At 40.2% G+C, this 25,260-nt stretch overlaps 1 long non-coding RNA gene across 1 annotated transcript; it reads left to right on the top strand.

Moving 5' to 3' along the window:
• Nucleotides 1–1,470: 1,470 nt before the first annotated feature.
• LOC122237740 lies at nucleotides 1,471–22,332 on the top strand. The gene is made up of 2 exons (XR_006216365.1): nucleotides 1,471–1,561; nucleotides 22,118–22,332. It is a non-coding gene; the product is annotated as an uncharacterized LOC122237740 (long non-coding RNA).
• The last annotated feature ends 2,928 nt before the right edge of the window (nucleotides 22,333–25,260 follow it).

The raw sequence follows: 25,260 nt of genomic DNA, 5'->3' as shown, positions 1-25,260 counted from the left end.
TTGGAATCTGAGATCCTCTGATCTTATGATTCATTTGTGGGACACTCCTTCCCCTCTCCTTCCCAAAGACTCTCCTACTTAGAGACATAACAGTATGATATACAAAAGAAGGAGCAAGAAATATGGAATCAACTGGATCCACAGTCAAGTCTCTGCTTTGTCAATGCACTTGCTGTGTGACTTTGGGCCCGTGATGTCACAGAGGTTCTCTGAGCTTCCTGCTTCCTTGGCTATAGAGAGAAGATTATGACTACTGCCTTGCCAGGGTGCTGCAGGGATTAGCAATGTGAGTGGGGCTGGCACAGAATAAAAGCTAAATACATATTTCTAATCACTGACTTTTTTTTAATCAGAGAAATTTAGAAGTCCCTATCAAAAAGTGGCTATTTAACTATTACTGACGTAATGGGATCTAAATTTATAAATCAACTTGGTGAAGTCCAGAATCTTCTCAGCCCTATCAGATACTTATGGGACCAGAATTACCTTTGAGGCATACCTTGGCAAAGTTAGATAACGGCGAGGTAATGATAATTAAACTTTGTATATGTCAACCAGATTTGCCATAGATTAGGGCTGAAATGAGGGCATAATCTTATGTAAATCAAAGCCACACAATCACATCATCTCATCATAAAAGAAAAGCAATGGAATTACAAAATGCCACTGCCATTTACTTGAAGGCACTAAGCACTGGGCTGCCCTCTCAGCAAAACTCTGCTTTAACATAAGCCATAAAACAATAAATGGGAATGAAAAATAACTTTGGAGTAAAATCCAAGGTGTATCCAGGAAGGAAGGAAGCAAAGATGTTCTGGGACTCCAACCCATCCCAAGGGCTGTTTGTAAAACCCCTGAGGCCTTAACTTGTAATTCTGTAATAGGTTCTCACACCTTCAAGTCTTTCCTTACCTCATGTTGACAAAGCCCTACAGCCTGCTGTTTGAGAACAATTAGTGTTCCCCAGATTTTCTATGAACTCTTGTCTCAGTTTGAACTCCCCACAAAGCAGAGTCTGCTAAGGAGAGATCACCTGAAGGAGGAGTGAGGAAGCAGGGAGGGTGATGTCAAGAAGGAAAGTGTGTTACCAAGATGAGAAAGGTACAGAAGGCTTCCTACCACTATTCACGTAAAGATTAGAGCCTTTATCAGTCAGCTTCCATCTCACAGTGATTGGAAGTTACAGAGAGGGACATTGACTCCCCTGTACCTTTGGGTATTCTTACCTGTGGACTGAGCAAGTTCTCATGGTATTGGAGAAGGCCCTGGGGGGAGACTGCTAAGGACAAGACCTCACACTTATAGGAGGGATGCTGTCAGTGAGAACTGCATCTGGGTTCACATAGGATGACTGTCCGCTGTAGCTGTGACTAAGATCAGAGGTGGCCAAGGCAATGTAATGTGAGCCACCAAATGTGCTTGTTTCAGCACTCCTACATTGCCCAGCCTCTGTTGAGTCATGTGGTCATGTGATCCTTGAGTCTTCATGGAGGCATCTGACAAACCCAAAACCATACTCTTTCTACTCCTATCACTTCACCAGGGAGGCAGCAAACTCCAGGTAAGAGAAGGATGGGCAGAGGAACAGGTTTCTCAAAGTCAGGCAAGAGTTTCTCTATGGGAACTGTGAGGATAGGAGATCTTTTTTCTGTTCTTTTTCCTCTGAGGAGTTTGATCTAACAGCAGGCAGTTGACATGGGCCCATAGAACCTCTCATCTTCTTGTAAATGTACATGTGAGTTTAGGATTTGTTTAAAAAGTTCTGAATTTGAATTTCATTCATTTGGTTAAAATCACATGTCTATCCCTGAACTAATTACTGTGGCCAGAGTGTGGACAATTCTGGATCCTATGACATCTATATCAGTCTTGTCTACAGTCCCTGAAGGTGAAGGCCAGTGATAAATCAGGGTGAAATTACTTTAAGGAAAGGAGAAATAAACACTGGATAGCAAAAGCAACAGATATCTACGGCATACTCTTTCTGTTTTTTAACTATTGAGGAATCACTTAAAGATCGGGAAGTATACCAATCTTCACCATAGAGCTTGATAACTTTTTATGTACACACTTGGGTAATGACCACCCAAATCAGTATTGTTTTCAGAACCCTCAAAATCTCCCTCGTGCCCCTTCCCAGTCATAACTTCCCAAAGATAACCACTATTCTGACCTCTAAGACCATAGATTATTTTGCCTGTGCTTAAACTTCATATAAATAGAATCTTTTGTATTTGGCTTCTTCACTCAACATTATGCCTGTGAATATACAATGGAATATTAGACCAAAAAAAAAATGAGATCTTACCATTTGCAACAACATGGATGGACTAGAGGGTATTATGCTAAGTGAATAAATCAGAGAAAGACAAATACCATATGATTTCACTTATACATGGAACCTAACAAACAAAAACAAATGAACAAATACAAAACAGAAACAGATTCATAAATACAGAGAACAAACTGATGGTTGCCAGAGAGGAGGAGCATGAGAAGGATGGGCAAAATGGGGTTACGAAGAGTGGCAGATACAGACTTCCAGTTATGGAATGAATAAGCCATGGAGATGAAAGTTACAGCATAGGGAATATAGTCAGTGGTATTGTAATAGCATTGCATGATAACAGATGGTAGCTACACTTCTGAACATTTAGCATAACAAATAGACTTGTCAAATCACTGTTGTACACCTGAAACTAATGTAATGTGTCAACTGTACTTAATTTTAAAAAATGGTTAAGGGTACCTGGCCGGCACAGTTGGTTGAGTGTCCAACTCTTGATTTCAGTTCAGGTCATGATCCCAGGGTCATGGGATCACTCCCCACATTGGGCTCCACACTAAGATTGGAGCCTGCTTGGGATTCTCTCCCCCACCCCCTGCTCTGCACCTCCCCTGCTCTCACCCTCTCTCTCTAAAATAAAATAAAAATCTAAGATGAAAATAAATAGAATACGTGCATAATTGGGCCACCTAAAAGTAATTACATTTAAAGACAAAAATTATGTCTGTGAGAGTCCTCCATGTTCTTGTGTATAGCAGTAGCTTGTTCTTTTTCATTGCTGTGTAACATTCCATTCTATAGAATATTATCCAACCCACTATTGACAGACATTTTAATTGTTTGCAATTTTTGGCTATTAAGAAAGTTGGCATGGACATGCTTGTACATGGCTTTTAGTGGACAGGAACACTCCTTTCTCTTGGATGTGTATACCCAAGAATGGCATTTCTGGGTCAAAGGATATATAAATATTTAGCTTTAATAGGTATTGCAGAATGGTTTTCACTCCGAGCAGTGTACAAGAGTTTCAGTTGCTGCATAGTCTTGCCAACACTGAGTGTTGTCAGTCCTTGTAATTCTCTTTTCTTCTTGATTTGTCAAATCCCCTTCTTAGATACAGATACTTGCTAATGGACTGTAAGACTCCCAGCCTTGGAAAAGCTTCCATAGGCCAACAGTTAAAGTCTGAACTTCAGGGTTGCCTGGGTGGCTCAGTCAGTTAAGTGTCCAATATCGGCTCAGGTCATGATCTCACAGTTTGTGAGTTTGAGCCCATGTTGGGCTCTGTGCTGGCAGCTCAGAGCCTGGAGCCTGCTTCAGATTCTGTGTCTCCCTCTCTCTATGCCCCTCTCTCACTCATATCCTGCCTCTCTCTTCCTCTCTCTTTTTCTCTCTCTCAAAAATAAATAAAACATTAAATTTTTTTTTAAAAATCTGAACTTCAATGCTCAGCCCTGACCCTAAGGACACTAGGAACTCAGAAATGGGAGAGATTAGGATGGACACTGGAGAGATAAAACTTGGGAGGGGCTGAAATGTGGGGTTTTGACCTGTTGGTGGGACTTGAATAAAGGAAGGGCAACAAGAAGGGTTCTGTCAGAGTGCACAGCTTGAGCAAAGACAGAAAGATAGGAAAGAGCTTTGAGAGAGATCAGGGAGAAAGGTGACTTCACTTGAACAGAGAGTGCTTCTTGAGAGAAGCAGTTCATGTGGCTGGATCAGTCAGAAGGAGCCAGGATTAGGCAGGGGCTTTGAGGTCAAGAACCACTTCTTGGGACCTGAAGTAGGGATGGTGAGTGGGGTGCTACAAATACATGAAGTCCTGAGTCCAGGCAAGATACATTGAATGAGGGTCAGCTTGTGTCTCATTCAGTCTCCATTTTCTCCTATTTCTCACAGTGAGGAGCATCTCACCATCATGAGTAGGATAATCATTTATCTTTCAACAAGGCCCCTGAATGTGAGCCAACTACTTCATTTGATTCTCAACTAAAGAGAGAGATCTATTCCTGTGCTGGAGAGAAAACCAGATGTACTGGATTGAGAAACAGTATATCTGCACAATGTACTTTAGAAACAATTTTTAAGGGATTCTCAAGGGGCTAATTTTGACTTCATATGCTTCATACCATATGGGCTGAGTTCACTAAATTAGAGAAGAATTTGGCAGGTGTATTTGTATAGGGTGATGAACATATGCCTGGGCTAAAGGCCCTGCATATAGAGAGGAATAGCTGCACTTCCTCGGCTCTCCTTCTAGAACTCCCCATGGTTCAGCCCATTTATCTCCCCACCTGCAGACTCAGCTCTGCACTGATCGGTTGATTCATTTGTTCATTCATTCACTTATTCATCAGCAAATTTTCGCTAGATGCCTAGTAGAAACCAGGTACTGGAGTTAAAAGTGAAAATACAGGGTTTCTGCCTTCAAGGAGCTCACAAGCAAGCAGGGAACACTGACATGAAATAATTGAATGCAAATGAGATGTGAAAAGAGCTATAGTAAAGGTAATGCAGAGGATAGTAGGAGACATTAATTCTACCTGAAGAAGTCAAAGAAATGTTTGAATTTGAGTCTCGAAGGATGACTTGGAGTTCATCTGATAAACAAGATCAGAGCATAGCCTCCCAAGCCAAAGAGAGTGAGCCACAGCATGGCAGAAGACTGCAAATTGTGTGGCCAGAACGTAGAGTTTGTGTGCAGAAGTAGCTGGACATGAGGCTGGAAAGTAGCTGCAATCAGACCATGAAGATATGCAAACACCAAGCTAATGAATATGAACTTCACCCTGTGGATAATAGGGAATTGTTGTAGGGTTTGAGTCAGAATTATATAGCCCAGCAATTAGAAGCATCATACAGGCACTAGTGTGAAAGATGAAGCAGAAGGAGTGAGCACAAAGACAAAAATCAGTGTAAAGGTCACTGTATCAGATCTACTAAAAAAAGGTACAAGCTTAAAATGAGCCCATCACACACATGATAGAGAACAGGAAATGACTATTTAGGAGGTAAAATCTATAAGACTTAGTGAGATTGGAGGAGGAAGAAGGAGGCCAGGTAGAAAGAATTTGGATTATTCCCATATTCATTCTGGGTGGATGATGGTACTGTTATTTAGGAAAGGGAATATTGGAGAAAAGGAAGGTTTGGACAGGACAGGAAACATAAGGGGTAAAGGAAATCAATTTAATTTTGGTCATTTGTGAGCCTGAAGTGTCTGTGAGTCTGTGGGATAGAAGTAGCACATACAGCTGGATGTATGGTCTGGCACTCAGAGTTCTGAGCTAGATATGAAGATTTAAGGTCATCAACACACAAGTGATAGAAATCATTCAGGGGACATGTAAGATGGGAAGAAAAGAGACATGAGGACAATGCCATGGATAACACTATACTTTAAGAGGTATGTGATCAGAAGTCGCCCAAGTGAAGGAGACAAAGGTGCAGTTTAAAAGATAGGAATAAAGCTAAAAGAAACTGTAAAGTGTGTGAGGACCATTTCTTCTTGTCCATGGTGTATCTATATCACATAGACATGTCCAGCTCATAATTGTTGCATGAATGAACACACAAATGGAGTGGTGTTATAAAGAGGTCTTTCCAGAAGAGTCCCCACTCAAGTGCTGTGAAGAGGTCACTGATGCAAGATGAGAACTAAGTGTTCCCAGACTGATGTACACTTGAAGCAGGAAGGATAGGACACCGCTAGCCACCCTATCCAGAAGAGCTCAGCCTGAGTCACTCTCCTCCACATGTAACTAGGGTGTGGGTTCTCCAGTGCTGACCATAGGATGCTCCTTCTTTCATGGCAGTCATCCTTAAGATCTCCTGAACTTCCACCCAGTGTCCTACAGCTGGATTGCTGCCCTTGACTCAGTTCCCAAGTTTCTACTTTGGCACATTGCTATATTAGTTATCTATTGCTATGTAACAAATTACTCTAAAACTTAATGGTTTAAAACAAATATTTATTATCTCACAGTTTCTGGGAGTATGATTCTGGACATAGCTCAGCTGAGATCTTTGCTTCAGGATCTCTCGAAGACCGCAACCAAGTTTCAACAGATCCATTTCCAACTCACTCAATGGATATTGTCAGTTCCTTACAGACTATTGGATTGACAGCCTTACAGGCTGTTGGCCACAGGCTTCCCTCATTTACTTGCCATATGTGCCATTTGTGCTTGTCCCACAAGGCATCTGACATCATCAAAAGCAGCAAGAGAGAGAGTCTGCTAGCAAGACCCAAATCATAACCCTTTGTAACCTAATCACAGAAATGGCATCCCATCATTGTTGCCATATTCTGTGAGTTACAGACAAGTCACCAGGTCCAGCCCACCATCAAAGGGAGTGGTTTATGCAAGAGTGTGAATTCCCAGAGATGGGAATCATTGGGGGTCATTTTAGAAATCTGCTTATCACAACCACCTAGAACCTTCATTCTTTCCCAAAACTTAGAATCTGTTTTGCTGAGATAATTCTCTGGTAGTCTTCACCATCTTGGTTGAACTGAAGCAGAAAAATCTCATAACCTTAAATTTCCTGTACTATTAATAGTGAACGCTTATATAGTGCTAACTACATGCCAGGATTTACATGAGCTTTCTACGAGCTTTACAAATATTAACTTGTTTAATCCTCACAACAACCCTCTGAAGTGGACCCTCTTGTTAACACGTTTTTCAAAAAAGCACCTAAGTTACAGAGAAGTAAGTGTCTAGCCAAAGGTCACATAGCTATTAAGTGGTAGAAATGGCATCTGAGATTCAAGAGTTTGGTTCCAGAATTCCTGCTCTTAACCATTCTGCTATTCTACAACCTGAATATAACTGGGATACAATGTTGTCCAGTCGCAGCATGTTATGACATTAAAACAAACATTAAAAACATTGAGCAACCAAAACAGAAATTCCAACATTTATTTAGCAGTAAAAGATTCTGTCGAAACCCTACAGCAACATGTTTTGTGTCTCCAAGTCTTTTATGTGCCAAGTCTTCCCTTCAAATGTTCTCTGAAACCCAGCCCAGACTATTTTTCATTTTCTTTTTCCCTATTTCTCTCTTAGCTCCTTATTATATAGGTTGGCTTGGTCTTCTGGCTTCACTCTTTAGTGTATTTAGCCCATGACCTGAATGTTCCAGAGCAAAGAGTAATCCTGGAATTGGCCAAGCCACCAGGAATTTACCCCCTTTCCTCCTAACTGTCCAGTCTGGTTTCTCTCTCCCTGTTTCTATGTCATAAGGAAAGCATAGAACTCATAGACATAACTCTCCTCCAAGTGATGAGGGGAGAGGAAGAAACTGAGCAATCAAGAGAAAATTCTTGTTAGGTGGTGGGGAGTGTGGAGGGTAGGAACACATAAGCTGATAATTCTTATCTTTGTCACATTCCAAAAGATGCGTGACTGTTGTATAATGTCCTGTCACAGATGAGGCTGCCAAGTGGAGAAGATTCCTTCTCAGATCTTGCTCATCTAGCTCTTTCCTTTGAGGTTGTGAATTGGGGTAAAGCACACGAATAACCAGGGAGAATGAGAGATGCTTCTAGTTCTCCAAGTCCCTCTGCCAACCAACAGACCCAGGGTCCACACTTTGCTTCCAAGCCTGGGGTCTGGAAGGTTGTGAGAGCTGGTCCAGGAAAGATGAAAGAGCCGTGCTTCATTTTCTCTCAAAGTAAAACGACAGAACTGACTGTTATATCCTGTAGTAGCTACCTCTCTGCAAAGCCCCTCCAATGGTCCCTCTTCTCCGTTCCTGCTGCCAACACCCCCATTCATAATTTCTGCTCTGATCTCTTCAACTGTCCTCCAAGTTATCCCCCACTTCTTTTTTTTTCCACCTCAATCAAGTTCACATACTACTGCTGGTTTAACCTTCCCCAGTGCCTTGCTCAAAATCTCAGTTGCTCCCCTTTCTCTATAAATTCTCATCAAAACCTTCAAAACCCCAAAAGCCCTCTTTCCAGACATATTCTTCCACATGTAATGTATGACCCATCTAAAATAGATGACTCACTGATTGCCAAGAACTCTGCATTTCTCGGCCGCACGCCTCCTACCCCCATTATTCCTCCTGCCTCTGAACCCCCCTCACCATGGTAACAAATTCAAAGACCATCAGAAAAGACCACCTCCACTGAGAAATATATCCAGATACTTACAACCGAGTATGGTTTCTCCCTTCTTTCATTTCCTATATCATTCATTTGATCTATATGGCATTTTCCTTATACTACTATATCCACATGCTACTCAATTATTAGAAAGTACATGCTTTGAGAGAAGAGGTGTTTCTTGCTGAACTTCAAATATCCTACAGTGTCCAGCAAAAAGTCTTAAACACGTACATGTTAAACATTCAGTAAGTCATATCTGAATTGATTATCTAATTTATCATTTTACATCTTTTGCTAGAATAAGCAAGACATATTCCTTTGAAGAAGGAGGGCACAAAGAAAAGCACAGCAGCGGCCCTTGACCTGGGAGGTCATAGTCTTGTATATTACACAGCTTGAATTTCATCAAAGTTCATGAGCATTTAGTCTCTGGGTGTTACCTAGTGAGCAATGCTTTTAACTAACCTGACCTCATGCTTTTCAACCCTGTCACCTACCACTGTCAGAGAGAGAGTGGCACAGGGCATGTCAAGCAGGAAAGACAGTTACATCAATTCAAGTCTGCAAATACCCATTCAACACCTACTATGAGCCAGCATTCTGCTAAGTGCTAGGGACATAGAAATGAACAAGAAAAATGTGGCATGGACATCCCTTAAATATAATTCCAGTAAGAGTAGCTACCATGTACTGATAGCTTATATACCAGGCCCTAGACTCAGTGTCTGACATGCATTGTCTCACTTAATCCTCATGGTAATCCCTAGCATCACCCTCATTTATAGTTGGGAAAATGGAGGCTTAATGAGGTCAAGTATTTTACCCTGGATTATCAGGCAGTGGACCTAGGATTTAAACCTGGGGTTTATGACATGAGTTCATTCTTAGAAGTACTTACTTCGCTTCCTCAACATGTTTCTGTTCTGCTCAAAATAGATTCTTGCTCTTTTTATTCTTTGAGTCTTGCAGTGTAGCTTTGGGTGAGGGTATGTATAACATAAACAATTTTGCCTTGCTTTTCCCTTGGAGATTCCACATGTCCATAGAGCAGTCTACCCCTGGATTTCTCTAACATTCCTTCATCTGCAATACTCAGACTGAGAGAGCCTGTGGGCAGAGGCAATGTAGGTTCATACATCTTAAAGATATCCCTCCCACCTTTCTCTGCCCTGATACCCTTGCCTATGTGCTTTATCCTTTTCTATTGTATGAATTTTTGCAAATCTCTTCAAATTCTTTGTGGAACAGGTAGTGTATAAGTAAGTCAAATATGCCTTACACCTGTTCAGTATGTCACATGAATGTAGGCTAATAGATGCTTGATGCGTGAAGAAGCCTGAAAGAATGTCTTACCTAGTTTTTATTTTGTTCCATAGAAATGCTTCCTTGGGGTTATTGGGACCCTCACTCCCCACTGCTTCTGGAGCACTCCCCCATAACTCTTTTGCATATAGAGCTTCCTGAAACATTTCCTCTGAAAAATGGATTCTCTAACCAATGAATGTGTAGTTTCTCATTGGAACCCTGTACATTGCTGATAGAATGTAAAACTGTACAACCACTATGGAAAATGATATGGTGACTTCTCAAGACGTTAAACATAGAATTACCATATGATCCAACAATTTCACTTCTGGGTATATACCCAAAATAAGTGAAAGCAGGGACTCCAATACTTGCATACTCATGTTCGTAATAACATTATTCACAATAGCCAAAAGATAGAAGCAACCCAAGTGTCCATCAATGGATAAATGGATAACCAAAATGTATGTGTGTATACACACACACACACACACACACACACACACACACATAAAATTCAGGCTTAAAAAGGAAATTCTGACACATGCTACAATAAGGATGAACCTTGAAGATATTATGCTGAGTGAAATGAACCTGACACAAAAGGACAAATATAATGTGACTCCATGTATATGAGATACCTATAATAGTCAAATTCATAGAGTAAGAAAGTAGAATGGTGAGTGTCATGGGCTGAGGAATGAGGAGTTACTGTTTAATAGGAATGTAATTTCAATTTGGGAAAATGAAGAAGTCCTGGAGATGGATGGTGCTGATTGTTGGACAGCAGTGTGAATACATTTAATGCCACTGAATGATATATACTTAAAAGTAGTTAAAGTGGTAAATTTTATATAATGTATATTGTACCACATATTTTTTTAAAGTTCCATTTCTCAGGGCACCTGGGTGGCTCAGTTGGTTGAGCTTCCAACTTCGACTCCAGGTCATGATCTCGCGGTTCATTACTTTGAGTCCCACGTCGGGCTCTGTGCTGACAGCTCAGAGCCTGGAGCCTGTTTCAGATTGTGTGTGTGTGTGTGTGTGTGTGTGTGCATGTGTGTGCCCCTCCCCCACTCATGCTCTGTCTCTGTCTCTCAAAAATGAATAAATGTTAAAAAAAATTTTTTTTTAAGTTCAATTTCTCATTTAATGGAAGAGGAATCTGAGTTTCAAGGTGAACTGGCTTGTCCAAGTGAATGGCACAGTTGAGAATAGTAGAACTCAGGGCTACGGGCCATCAGACCGTGGCTTTCCCTGTTGTGACAGATGTCTCCTCCTGGGAATGAGGTGTCCAGAGGATACTCCTGGGGAACTCCAGAAATCAACATTCTCTAGAGTCAGGAAGTATTTCCACAGCAACCCACTTTCCTCCTCTGTGGCCTTGCTATCTTCATTCCATCTTTTGCTTTGTCCCATTTTTGTCTCCTTTTTCTCTGAACAAAATGCTCTTGATGGTCAAAGCAAGCAAGGTCCTCCTGGCAAGGCCCTGGAGAAACAAATGCAGATGGAATGGCCTCCGGTGGAAAATGTATGTATAGAAAGCAGTTTTTCTGTTTTCCCCAACTCTCTTGGCTCTGAACTGTTGGTATTTTACTCAAAGTGGAATTTTCAGCCCTAGCTAGGCTCCTAATGCAAGAGTTTTGTTTTTCCATGTGCGTCCCTCCTGAGCATGGATGCTCCTGCTGCTCTGCCTGTTAAGCTTGAACAGTGCCTCCATTATTGGAAAAGCATGCCCTGGCAAGCTCTGAGGGCACATCCTATCCAACCTGAGAGAGGGCACACCCTTGGGAAACAGGTTGTTTCACCCACTGAGGACACATCTGCTCCCTTAAGAGTGCTCAGGATACCAGGAGAGAGGCCTCAGTGTGACTCAAGTCAAGATTTTATTTGGTCTTTGGATAGACCAAAGGCTTAACCTAGGGTAGGAAGGCAAAGAAAGGTGTTGAGAGTTTGAAAGCCACTCAGATAGCTAAGGTGAACCTTCCACAAGTAGATCAGCTAGTGCCATGAAGGGAAACAGTTTTTTAACTGTTAGTCAATAAATATTTACTGAGCATCTATCATGGGCTAGACATTATATTAGGAGCTGAGGACATCTGATAGATGACAGAAATAATCCTTTGCCCTCATGGATCTTATAGTGTAGTGGAGGAAGGAGATAAGTAAGGAAACAACTAAATAAGAACATTATAGTGAAGTGTTGAGGAGGAAACAGTGAGTTGATTGGGGGTTAGGAGTTACACTGCTGCTTTAGATGAGGTGATTGGAGAAGGCCACCATGAGAAAGCAAATCAAAGCTGAGGCCTGAAAGATAATAGGTATATATGAAAAGCCAGAACAACATATGCAAAGGCTACAAGAAAGAGTGTGTCATGTGTGAATACTGGAGGGGCCACTGTTGTGGCAGGACGATGGATAGTGAAGGAAATAAGAGACCAGGACTTATGGGTCTTGGTGGAGACCCTAGAGTAAGGAGTTTAGCTTTTTTCAAAGGGCAGCAGGAAGCCTTTGATGGTTTAAACATAGATGGAAATGATTCTTAACAGACCTCACATCCTTGTCTGAGACCTTCCTACTGTGATCATTCAATTCCCCAAATTACTGGGTCCCAGTTTTAAATAAGCCCTTCTCCACTCTCATGCTGAAGAGTAGAAATTGGGCTGTCAAATTCCAGAGACCCACAAGATTCCTGAATGGACTGGCCATGTTAAATCAACTTGCATATGTTTCCATCTCTTCATCTGCTTTCAAGGTGTTGGAATTCAGCATTAAAAGCCTCCTCCTGTCTGAGGCCTGACAAAGCAGAAAGAAGCTCAAGGGCGTATCATTGATCTCACTACATCTGGAGTAAAGATCAGTCCAGCTGATCTTTAAATTAAAAGTACAGATTTCCTTTCATGCCTCCTCGAACTTAACAACTAAAATTAAGCAACAGGCATTGAACTGGTGAACAACACATTCATCAAAAATCTATCTGGGCATATTTATTTATCAAAGCTACAATTAACCTTAATGGAGTCTCACCCATCTCATCCCTGTGGCCCCACCCTCACCCCCACCTGTAACCCAGAAAAATAGAAACTGTTTTATGGGAGCATTTGGACCCAGAGCCCTTTTACAGAGTAATCATCTATGTCCTGCTCCCTAAAACACTGGACTGGACTATGGGGCATGGAAAACAGGTTGACATCTGGAAGAAATGTAGGGAAAGTATATGTTCCAGCTGGAAAGGTGGGATTCTGGCCCATTTTTCTTTCCACTGAAGGACTGTCTTAACTTGGTCACTTACAATATTCCTGGCTCCTGCTCGACTTCCTTCTTTTCTTTCATTTGTCCCACAGATATTTTTTGAGCAGTTAATATACGTCATGCAGAAATGTCTTTATGAATCTTTTCTGGAATGATATAGTAGAAGAGCTTGAATTCTGAAGTCAGGAGACCTCAGTTTTGAGTCCAGGAAGATTTTGCTTGTCTGGAGCAAATAATTTTAGGGTTCCCAAAATTTTAGTATCTGTTTTGGCGATCTAAAAGCTATTCTGAGGATCAAGTATAATAATGAGTATGAGAGTTCTGTAAATCATAAAGTGGTCAAAATGATAGTTGGTTTTTGAGGATATTGCATTTGCATCCTTGTGGTCACTCATAACCTCTCCAGAGGAAGCTAACAGAGGTTCAAAGTTTCATTTGTACATGCTCCATCCAAGGTCCACTGAGCATTCCTAACAATGTATTCTGATGGTCATATACATGTCTTTGTAAAGTTTGGGAAATAATGATATTTTAATAGCAACTGGTTAAGATCACTATGTCTTTCCTTTGTGACTTTTCACCATCAATCTTTACCTAGTGAACAGTGATGAATGACAATAGGCATTTTTGGTATCTGGTCAAAGAGAAGTTGAGTTGGGGATGCATGACGTTTGGGCTGTGTGGCACATGTTTCTGTAGTTTGCAGCCACTTCCATGTTTAGGGTTAGGTTAGGTTAGGTTAGGTTATCACCAGGCCTCCTATTGTAGGAATGGTTTCCATGAATATTTCTGACTCTACAAGGTCAACTCATTTGGCACCATAACATAAAGTGCGGGGCCAAGGGCAAAATTGTGATATGAACATGTCCCATGGTATCCAGCACCCAGTAATGGAAGAGCAATAAGGTTTGGAACATATGGGAACAAAAGATAGTCTTCAGAATGTTCTTTGAATCATTAGATATGTACAATTCTAAGTGGAAGTTTCAGTTCTCATTGACACCTGGTTAAAAGTTTGCTGCTATCAGAAATATACTTGAAAAAAAGAAATATAGTTGATAGTATAGTGTACACAATTAGTAAACCATCATATTTTTTTCTTTTTTGATGGGAATCTTGCAAAATATAATTGATCACAATCCCTAGGTTTATAGGTCATGAACTTGTGGCAGTATTACCAATGGAAGGCATATCTGTGTGTGAAGTCTGATTTTATGCATCATCACATCAAATAAGATCACCTCTTAGAATATCTGATACTCCTTGTGCTAACAAAAATCTGTTGGTTGATGAAAATGCATACAATGTTGCCTCAGATACAGCAAAATGGCCTGAAGAAGTAAATGTTCTATGTCAAAACTCCCATACATATTCATTAATATATCAATGTAAGTAATATAAAAATAATTTGACTACATGATTTTGCAGATCAATATAACAAGAAGCAAGTTAAAATTGCTCTTCTGTATGCCTTAATTTCCAGAATAATTTTGTATGTTTTTTAGAATTACTGATCATATAAAAATTACCCCAAAACTTTATAGAGGCATGTTGGGTAGTGAATAAAGAAGATAATGTTACTTTTTTGAATTTGATGTTTGTAACATTTGCCAGCTTTTGTACAGTTGAAAATTACTATGATTTCTTTTCTCATTCTAAATATTTAGTGTTTTTTACACATACTTAATTTTGTACTCTTTTTTTAAAGAGGGCCCCCAAATTGTATAAATTTCAGGCCCATCAAAGTCTGGATCCAACCTGCCTGATTTGGTGAAAAATGTGGTTCCTCCCACCCTGCTGTAAACAGAAGTCTAGTATCCCTGCCCCACTTACAGCTCCATCCTTCATGTAAGAGCTCTAAAGCCAAGAGTGCACACTGCAGATGGCAGGGCCTGCCACCCAGGACAAGAAGCAGAGCCCGAGTCTGCCAATGAAAAGAGTCTAACTAACAGGTTCCTGGAATTTTGGGTTGGGGTAAGATGCCAAGAGAGGGGAAAGAAGGAAGGAAACTGAATTGGTTACCAAGGCAAATGCTCTCAGATAAAAGCCTTACAGAGCCAGCTCACAGTGAGGATATTAAAAGATTGTTTACACATCTCACCCCATGCTATTATTTCAGCGACAATAACTAACCGTAGGGAAATACCTCTGTGTGGTGGAGAGTGTTAGTTGTCTGCCAAAACCCATCTCCTTCCTTCCATAGATGTTGATTTTAAGCCAGACACATAGATACTCACATAGAGATTCCACTTCCCCGGGTCCTTTGTGACTGGCTGCAGCCATGTGACTAAGTTCACCAATGGCATGTGAGCAGAAGAGATGTGTGGCCCATGTACCTGGCTTGCTTTTATTTTTTATTTTATTTTTTAAAATTTATTTTGAGAGAAAGAAGATGTGAACAAGGGAGGAGCTGAGAGAGAGGGGTTGGGTGGGGGTGGGAATCCCAAGCACCAAGCAAGCTCCATGCTGCCAGTGCAGAACCTGACTCAGGGCTCGAACTCACGAAATGTGAGATCATGTCCTGAGCCAAAACCAAGAGCCCAACGCTTAACTAACTAAGCCACCCAGGCACCCCCCTGGCTTGCTTTTAATGAGAAATTGTTTCCTTGGACTTTTTCGTCTTCCCTCCCTGCCAGTTGGGAAGTGACAGTCTTACTTTCAAACATGAAGATGAGAACAATGAACTGAGCCAGAAGTTTCCAACTTTTCAGTTCATAGTACCCTTAGTATCTCAGTAATTTTATCACAATGCTCCTGAGCCAAAAGAAAGAACTAATAGCTCCGTTTATTAAGTAGCTTTGTCCGAACAACCTAATCAGTACTTACGTCCTAACAACTTAGTGTTAAGAACTGTGAAGGGTCTGAGATTTTATCCTATTTGCAAGCTAATGAGTTAGCCAGTCACATTTCATGGAGGTTGGCAGAAGACATGAGACTCCTGGGTCAGAGAGGCAGGAATGCATTACTCATGGCTGTAGCAATACCAAGAGTGTCAGCATTAGGTCTGGTTTCCCGAGCCTCAATTCCAAGGGACTGTGTGAAGACGGCTGTGTGAGACGTGTACCCACAGTGGCTTGTGTTACAGGAGAGGTAACCTGAATCTCAGGTTACCAAGCTTTGGCAATCTGAATCTTTTATATGAGCAATAAGCCAGCCTGATCTTTGCCCTAGAGGGAGATATTATTTCTATTAAACTAGACAGTAAGTAGACCTGCTCTTTGTTCCAGAGAGAGTCATCATTATTTCTGTCTTCCAAGGCTATTAGCTATACAAACATCCTTGAAAAATTAGTCTAGACCAAAGGCAATAAGTGCCTCTGCTTACAATATATGTAAAACCATAAGATACATGGAGAATCATCTTCCAACATTTAGAAGCCATTTGCAAATATATATATATATATATATATATATATATATATATGCATAAATCAAAAGAAAAATATTTTTACTTTAAAACAACTGTGAACACTTGGTAATGGGATGTGTGCACCTGCTGGGCACTGCACAACTCCTCAAACCTTGGAATCAGATTGGGCAACACCACCCCATTCCCTGTCCCACATTGATTTTCTCATAGTACTTTTTCTCATTGCAATCATAGCCTCACAAAGGTATGATGTCATCAAAAGGAAGTAGTGTATTCCTTTCTCAATGTTGAAACTATAAACCACCTAAAGCTGGTAGCAGATGTGGTGTCTGTCAGATGTTGAGGATCCTATTTTCCTCAAAAGTGGAACACATCCTGTGGTTCTCCTGTGAGTTCACTGAGGCTCTCTGGGACGATCTGGTGCATGGTTTGGGAACTACAGCACTAAACAATGGTGGAAGAAGCTCTTGATTCTGAGTGGCCTTGTAGAGTAGCTCTGTCTTGATAGCCTAGACTAAATGGAATGCTCTATCAAAGAGAAAAAACTTCTATCCTCTTTCAGTCAAAATTTTCAGGCTTTTTGTTGCGGTAGGACAGCTTTTATCCTAACTAATACAATTTCCTACATAATTTTGGCTATGCCTCACAATGTAGTATTTGAGGACATACGTTCTCACATTGTAGAAAAAAATTCCTGTGTGCTTCTCTTGTCTTTCCAACCTCAATTATCACCTCAGTCAACATTTATTGAACCTTCTTACTATGCCCTAGCACCGGGCCAAGCATCCTTTCAAAATCCGAATCCACTTCTGTTCCTAAGTCTCCTCAGTCTCAGGCTCAGCTGGTCTTTAGCCAAGTCTGAAGCAAGGCCACATCCATCCAGCAAGCAGAGTCTGGAAGTCACACTGATGCCTTACTCCCAGGAGTAGCTGGTATACTTTTGTTGCTGGTCAGGCTTGGGCCTGGAACCCAATGAGTACTCAGGTGAGCCGAACCGAACCACATGGATCAATCTTTTTTTTTTTTTTTTTTGCCAATCTGATTAGGACTAAGACACTTCAGACCAAAACCCAATCTGACACACCCAGCAAGAGACCAAGAAAGAAGCACACTAGCAGCAAGACAGAGAGTGCCGATTTATTCTAGCACTGAGCTGGCCTGTACTATTACTGGAGCAGTGAGCCCTGTGTACCTGTGAAAAAAAGGCACAAGAAAGAGAGCAGGCTCAGCTGTCAGCAGCGGAAGGGAAACAGAGAAGAGGAATGGCTGGGCGGGCCTTGGGTAGCACTGGTAGAAGCAGACCCTGTGTCAACTTCTGTAACATGGGTGGGTGTACATGCACACACACACACACACACACACACACACACACACAGCCAGGAGTGAGCCCTGATGCCCTCCAACTCTGCAGCATGGAGAAAGAAGACAACGCTGAAGAGTTCCAATCCTCTCACACCTAAAATGAATGACATTTTAATGCACATTGATCACTAGTAAATTTGACCCAATAAGAATCCTAGAATTTGAACAATCCACGCCAATTTTTCTTCTTTAAAAAAAAATTTTTTTTTTTAGTTTATTTTTTGAGAGGGGGGAGAGAGAGAGAGAGAGAGAGCAAGGAAGGGGCAGAGGGAGAGGGAGAGAAGGAATCCTAAGCAGGCTCTGCACTGTCAGCGCAGAACCCTATGTGAGGCTGGAACTCATACACCATGAGATCAGGACCAAAGCTAAAATCAAGAATCAGACACAACTGACTGAGCCACTCAGGCACCCCACCAATTTTTCTTCTTGAGGGTAGCACAGAGAGGAAGAAAAAAATGAAGGATAAAGGAGCTTTGGTTCTCCTAAAGCTCATGGTTTTACTACTACAGGAAGAATTTATGTACCTAAATATCTCAGAGGGGTTTAAAATAAAACAAGATTTTTTGTAAATTTTAAATAATCTAGAGAATTTATTATGATCTAAGACCAGATACCTGGTTTCAAAATCAACTTTTATATGTAATTGTTATTTTTAACTTGTAGGTTTGCTTAAACCATTATTTTATTGAAAATAATACCAAGGGGACGCCTGGGTGGCTCAGTCGGTTAAGCGTCCGACTTCAGCTCAGGTCACGATCTCGCGGTCCGTGAGTTCAAGCCCCGCGTCGGGCTCTGGGTTGATGGCTCAGAGCCTGGAGCCTGCTTCCGATTCTGTGTCTCCCTCTCTCTCTGGCCCTCCCCCGTTCATGCTCTGTCTCTCTCTGTCTCAAAAATAAATAAACGTTAAAAAAAAAAAATAATACCATTGCTTTACTGAAAAAGAAATATATACATGATAAGAGAATTAGACGGTACAACTCCTAGCCAATATGATGGGTGAAAAAGTGATACTTTGATTTTATTGGCACTTCTTTAACCATGAATGAAGTTGAGCATCTCTCCCAATGTTTAAAAGCTTTATCTGTGGGTTGCCTATTCACATCATTCACCTGTTTTCTTCCTTATTATGTTGTTGGTATTTTTCTTATTGTCTTGTAAGAATTAGTCTTATATGAAGGAAATTAACATTTTGCCTATCATAACTGTTTTAAGTATTTTTCTAAGGTTTTTCTAATTTGTTAAAGGCATTTTTCCATGCAGAAATTTTTAATCATTTAATATTCTTTTTTTTATGAATTCAGGTTTTCATATCTTTTTCCATTCTGAGATTTTAAATAATTTGTCCAATGTTTTCTTCTAAAAATTTATGGATCACATTTTTTTAGGTTTGCATCCTTTCTCCACTTCAGATTTGTTTTGCTATACAGAATTAACTAGAGATCCAGCTTTGTTTTTTTCTGGATGGCCAGCCAGTTTTCCCAGCATTATTTATTAGCAAACCCCTGTCCTCCTCTGATTTGAAATGCCATCTTTTATCATACCCTATATTTTTGGTTTATCAGATGATTTCTGGTTGTTGTTTTTTTTTTTACTAAGTCATTGGTTTGACACTCTATTCATGACCCAGTACTGACCTACTTTAATTAGCACCTATATTAAATTAAAAGTATTATCTATCTCCTATCAGATTTGCAAAAATTATAATAATTTACATTTGTTGGTGCTTGCACTGAACCCTATGTAATTGCTGGGGTTTTTTTTCTGTTTTTGAATCTTAAAAATTGTTGATTTCATGGCTTAACCTGAGGCATTTAGATACTTTGCTAAGCACTTTAAAAATATCAATTCATTGGGGCGCCTGGGTGGCGCAGTCGGTTGGGCGTCCGACTTCGGCCAGGTCACGATCTCGCGGTCCGTGAGTTCGAGCCCCGCGTCAGGCTCTGGGCTGATGGCTCGGAGCCTGGAGCCTGTTTCCGATTCTGTGTCTCCCTCTCTCTCTGCCCCTCCCCCGTTCATGCTCTGTCTCTCTCTGTCCCAAAAATAAAAATGAAAAACGTTGAAAAAAAAAATTAAAAAAAAAAATCAATTCACTGAATCTACACAACAACCTATCAGGTAAATATTATTGATCCCATTTTATCTATTTATTAAATATTTATTTATTTTTGAGAGGGACAGAGCACGAGTGAGGGAGGGGCAGAGAGAGAGGGAGACACAGAATCCGAAGCAGATTCCAGTCTCTGAGCTGTCAGCACAGAGCCCGATGTGGGGCTTGAACCCACGAACTGTGAGATCATGACCTGAGCCGAAGCAGACACTTAACCTAACTGAGCCACCCAGACGCCCCTGTGATCCTATTTTAAAGATGATAGAACTGAAGCACAGAAAGATTAAGTAATTTGCTCAAGGTCACACACAGGTAGAAAGTGCCAGCCTGTGATTTTAATTTAGGTACTCTGATGCCATAGTCTGTGCTCCTAACCACCGTACTTTATAAGCTCTGCCAGAAAAAAAAAGGTGGGGGGAGGGAAGAAGCTGTCAATGAGCAGTATTTGGCAAGGATGTAAGGAAAACACATACACTCTTCTGAAAGGTATATATTGCTACACATTTTCTAGAAAATAATTTGTTAATATGCATCAACACTTTAAACATACATTCTTTTTGACAGCAACTCAACTTCTAAGAATTTATCCTAATAATCTTAGTGTTAAGAAAGAGAAGAGTGTCTATTAAAATGTTCACCACTGCATTGTCTGTAACGGTGAAACACTGGGAGTAATCTAAATGTCCATCAAGAGGGGATTGCTTAAATAAATTGTATTACTTGTATACGGTGCAGCCAACAAACAGGATCATGGGTGTCTAAATTCTCTGACATGAAAGCCACTTGGGTGCATTATGGAACCACTAGGATAAAGCTTTCCTAGTCACAGGGTTGGGCTTTTATGGAGGTAAAGTTGGTGGTTGTCTTGTAATGGCATTTGAGATCAGAGAAGCTCCCTGCCCACTTTCACTTCAAAATACCATTCCACGAATGCCTGATATTCTCCCACACAGTCCTTCAGGTTGATCTTTGCTCCCTGTGCTCTCCACTGCAGTGATAACCAATCATGAGGGAAGCTATAACCAATTATCTCTAACTGCTTGTGGTAAAGGTATTAGATGCTTTCCTTTGACAGGAGTTGAGAGAGGTAGCCTGAGAACATTAAGTACTTTAGTAAGAGTCTAAAACATAAAAACAAACACAAGGAAATAGGGAAAGGGAGCTAAAGTTCGTTGAGCACCTCCTGAGGACAGTAGAACCCCATGTCACATGTGAGTCAGATTCCAAAACAAGCATGTCAGGCAAAAATTGTATGTGATCAAAATGAATATTGAAAATCCCTTAAGTCACTCAGAAAATACTGTATATATAGCCATATATATATTCTTTTATGGTAATATGTATATACCAATGTGAGATATACATCTTGCATATATGATAATTATTACATATAAAATATTTCAGGTTGTTTTATCACATAAAAGAGGGCAATGTATAAAAAGGGCAAGTGTTGAATTTACACAAGTTACTTGTGTACGTGATCTAGTTCCTACTATACTTTATGTAATTCAATTTAATACTTTCAACAACACTGAAAGGCAATGGCTATTAGCCTCATTTTGTAGAAATGTAACTGGGGCTCAAAAGGTTAACTGATTTTCTCAAAGTCACACAGCTAGTAAGTGCCAGCGATGGGACTTGAACCCAGATCTTCCTAGCTCCAAGGTCAGTTTTATCCAATTCATCACAATGCCATTTTTCTTGATTTCTGCTCCAATAAGGATCAGGAGCCCCCTCAACTTATGAACTTCATGATTTTGCCCTAAAATGGCTCTAGACTTGACCATATGAATGTTTAGTGTCTATATTTAACACGAATGCTTGGATTGTATGTAACAGCTTCATGGTGTCATTTACAGGGAGAGGGAGTAAGAAACAGCCTCTCCAAAAAACCCAAGTTCACATATCACCTCAAAATTGGCATTTAAAAACAAAATAAAGCCCTTTTTAATATTCCTTTTGAGTTCACTATTTCTCATCACTTGCTTTCCATCCATAATCATTCTGGATGGATTTTAGGCTCAAACATGAACTCTAAAGACTAGGCTGGAGGCAGACAATATGATGTTCACCTATGTGGAATGGGAAAACATTAAAGAGTTGCCTTGTTTTAAACCATGACCTAGAAAACTCTTCCCACTGGCCTGGGGAAGCTGGCCTTCTGTCTGAGACTTCGAGTGTTACAAAAATATATCCTTTGTGAAAAATCAAAGCCCAAGACCTGAGCTTTACATGACTTATATGTTATAGGAACCTTAAGCATATAAGGTAATGAATTAATATAAAAACTAATCAAAACAATTTAAACCTTCAGGGATCTGGCAGAACCACAGGAAACTGCTCAGTAGAGACAATTCCACTGCCCAGGGCCCTTGAGAAATTCACAGCAAAAACCATTTCCACTGAAGATGAGTTCACCACCAAACATCCACTTCACATGATTTGATTTGTAACACTCAGGAAGAGTTGGTGGCCACAACAAGCAGGAGACTCACTATTTCAGAATTGGAAATAATTTCACAAAATGAAGGATGGTAAGAATTTAATTGTTGCTCTTACATAGCCTCATTATGGGACTAATGTATTAGCTAACTGGGTTTCTGTTACTTATGGAGACTCACTGAATTCATGTAAGTGGGGAAATAGATCACAGCTCATATTTCAAAACAAGAGCACAGCAACTATGACTCTGACTAGCCAAGGTAGTTGGACTCTCACAATTTGGAAAGTGGAATTCAGGCTTCCTCCATACCCAGGGATTCTCTTAGAGTCAGAAGCATGGGTCTCAGCCATTTGCTATATCATACCTTGCTCCAAACGGGTGGGAGTATTGTGATTAGGAAGGAATCATCATGATGCAGGAATGGAAGATTTTTCTCTCCATGTTTCTCTTCATGTGTTCTGTCAAAGGGAGGGTGGAAATGTATTTTCCAAGTTCATTTGTACCATTATTCTATGAACTGGAAAGAGAATCAAGCTATACTTGAACTAATGGCTTATTTTTTTTTTAAGTTTTATTTATTTCTGAGAGAGAGAGAGAGAGAGAGGAGCATGTGCACACACGTGGGAGGGGGAGGGGCAGTGAGAGAGGGAGAGAGAGAATCCCAAGAAGGCTCTGCACGAGCCCAATGGGGCTTGAACTCATGACTGTGAGATCATGACCTGAGCCTAAATTAAGAGTCAGACACTTAACTGAGCCATTTAACTGAGGCTTATTTTTACGTATAAAAGACAAATACATGAGAATCACTTGGTTAATAATTTTAGTCAAGCTGTTTATGTATGATCTCACAAAAAAATTTAAAATACATTGTTAATGAATTTGAAGAGTAAGTACTTTGAGAGCAACCAATATTTAAATTTACACGTGAACATTTCATTCCACAATAATTCTTTGTGCTTAAAGCATAACTTGCAGGGCGCCTGGGTGGTTCAGTTGGTTGAGTGTCTGACTTTTGGTTTCAGCTCAGGTCATTATCCCAGGGTTGTGGGGTCAAGCCCTGCATTGGATTTGGTGCTGAGCGTGGAGCCTTCTTAGCATTGTCTCTCCCTCTGCCCCACTAACCCTGCTCTCCGCCATTGGCACTTTCTCTCTCAAGGCAAAACTTGCTATTAAATTACTCAGTTGTTTCCCACTCTGACAGCAAAGAATTAGAATATGTTACCAATGCTACCTGAGACAATTATACTTCTTGTTATTGCTGAAATGCTTATGACCCAAACATAGAAGAATTTCAACTTTTCTTCATTAGCTGAAGAACACTTAAATAAATTTCTCCATTCCTTCTTTTTCAATGACAGAAACTTAAAAACAATTTGCAGGCAAAGCAAATGGCCTTGGAATTGGTTCAGGATAATTGTTCAGTCATGGGATTAGATGGACTAACTTGTTTTTTAGGGTCTGTACCACCCTCTCCATCCACTGTTCCCCCAGATCATGGGGTCATTCACGCTGCTTCCCTGTCCTCACAACCCCAACATATGAGGCATTTAGAGGTTTACTGAATCTGGTTTCCCTGCAAAAACAAATACATTTATTACTATAAGTAAATATTTTTTAAAGTAAAATATCTTTAAAATTTTTTTCTTGGAAAATATTTTACTAATTTACTGAGAGTACTATAAAATTAGTCCTTGTTTTGTTAGAGGTAAATATTAGTTTTAAATATAGGTTGTGGCTACATGTCCATCTAAGGGGATAAGTAAAAAAAAAAGTTGTTATTTACATAATGAAATACTATTACTAACACAATGAAAGGACAAGAACACTCTTAATATATGGATACAAAAATCTCTGTGAGATATATTGTAAAATGAAAAAGCAAAACAAGTTGCAAAAACAGTGTGTATGACAATAAAATATTAAGCACCGATGAGAATGAATAAATTACAACCACATTTGTCAATAGGGAAGAATCTCACAAACACAATGTTGAGCTAAAAAAAAACAGAAACAACCTTATGGAATAATATCACTTATTTAAGGTATACAGACTACCGCATTTATAGAAAGTATACAGACAGCAGAAGTATGCTGTTAAAAGCCAGAAGAGAAGAGTGAATACCTTTGAGGGATGAAGTGACTGGAAAGGATATTGAGGGGGATGCAAGGGTTCAGATGATATTTCTTTTAAATTCCAGTATCATTGGGGCGCCTGGGTGGCGCAGTCGGTTAAGCGTCCGACTTCAGCCAGGTCACGATCTCGCGGTCCGTGAGTTCGAGCCCCGCGTCGGGCTCTGGGCTGATGGCTCGGAGCCTGGAGCCTGTTTCCGATTCTGTGTCTCCCTCTCTCTCTGCCCCTCCCCCGTTCATGCTCTGTCTCTCTCTGTCCCAAAAATAAATAAAAAACGTTGAAAAAAAAAAATTTAAAAAAAAAATAAAATAAAATAAATTCCAGTATCATTAACATACAGTATTGTATTAGTTTCAGGTGTACAATATAGTGATTCAATAATTCTATGTGTTACTCAGTGCTCATCATAAGTGTTCTCTTAATCCCCTTCATCTATTTCACCCATCCCCCCATCCCCCTCCCCTCTGGTAACCATCAGCTTGTTCTCTATAGTTAAGAGTCTGTTTTTTTATATGTCTCCTTTTATCTTTCTTTTCTTTCATAAATTATATATATATGTGTGTGTGTGTGTGTGTATACACACACACATATAGTACATATATATAAATATCTTCTTTATCCATTCATCTATCAATGGAGACTTGGTCTGCTTCCATACTTTGGCTATTGTAAATAATTCTACAATAAATATATGGATTCATATATCCCTTCAAATTAGTGCTTTTGTATTCTTTGGATAAATATCCAGTGGTGAGATTACTGGATCATACAGTAATTCAATTTTTAATTTTTTGAGGAAACTCCATATTATTTTTCACAGTGGCTGCACCAGATTTCATTTCCACCAACAGTGCATGAGGGTTCCTTTTTCTCTACATCCTCA

This window comes from Panthera tigris, chromosome B1, assembly GCF_018350195.1.
Source record: "Panthera tigris isolate Pti1 chromosome B1, P.tigris_Pti1_mat1.1, whole genome shotgun sequence".
In the NCBI taxonomy this organism is placed as follows: Eukaryota; Metazoa; Chordata; class Mammalia; order Carnivora; family Felidae; genus Panthera; species Panthera tigris.
The sequence above is the reverse complement of the archived record's forward strand: the minus strand, read 5'-3'. Positions and strand labels throughout refer to the sequence as shown.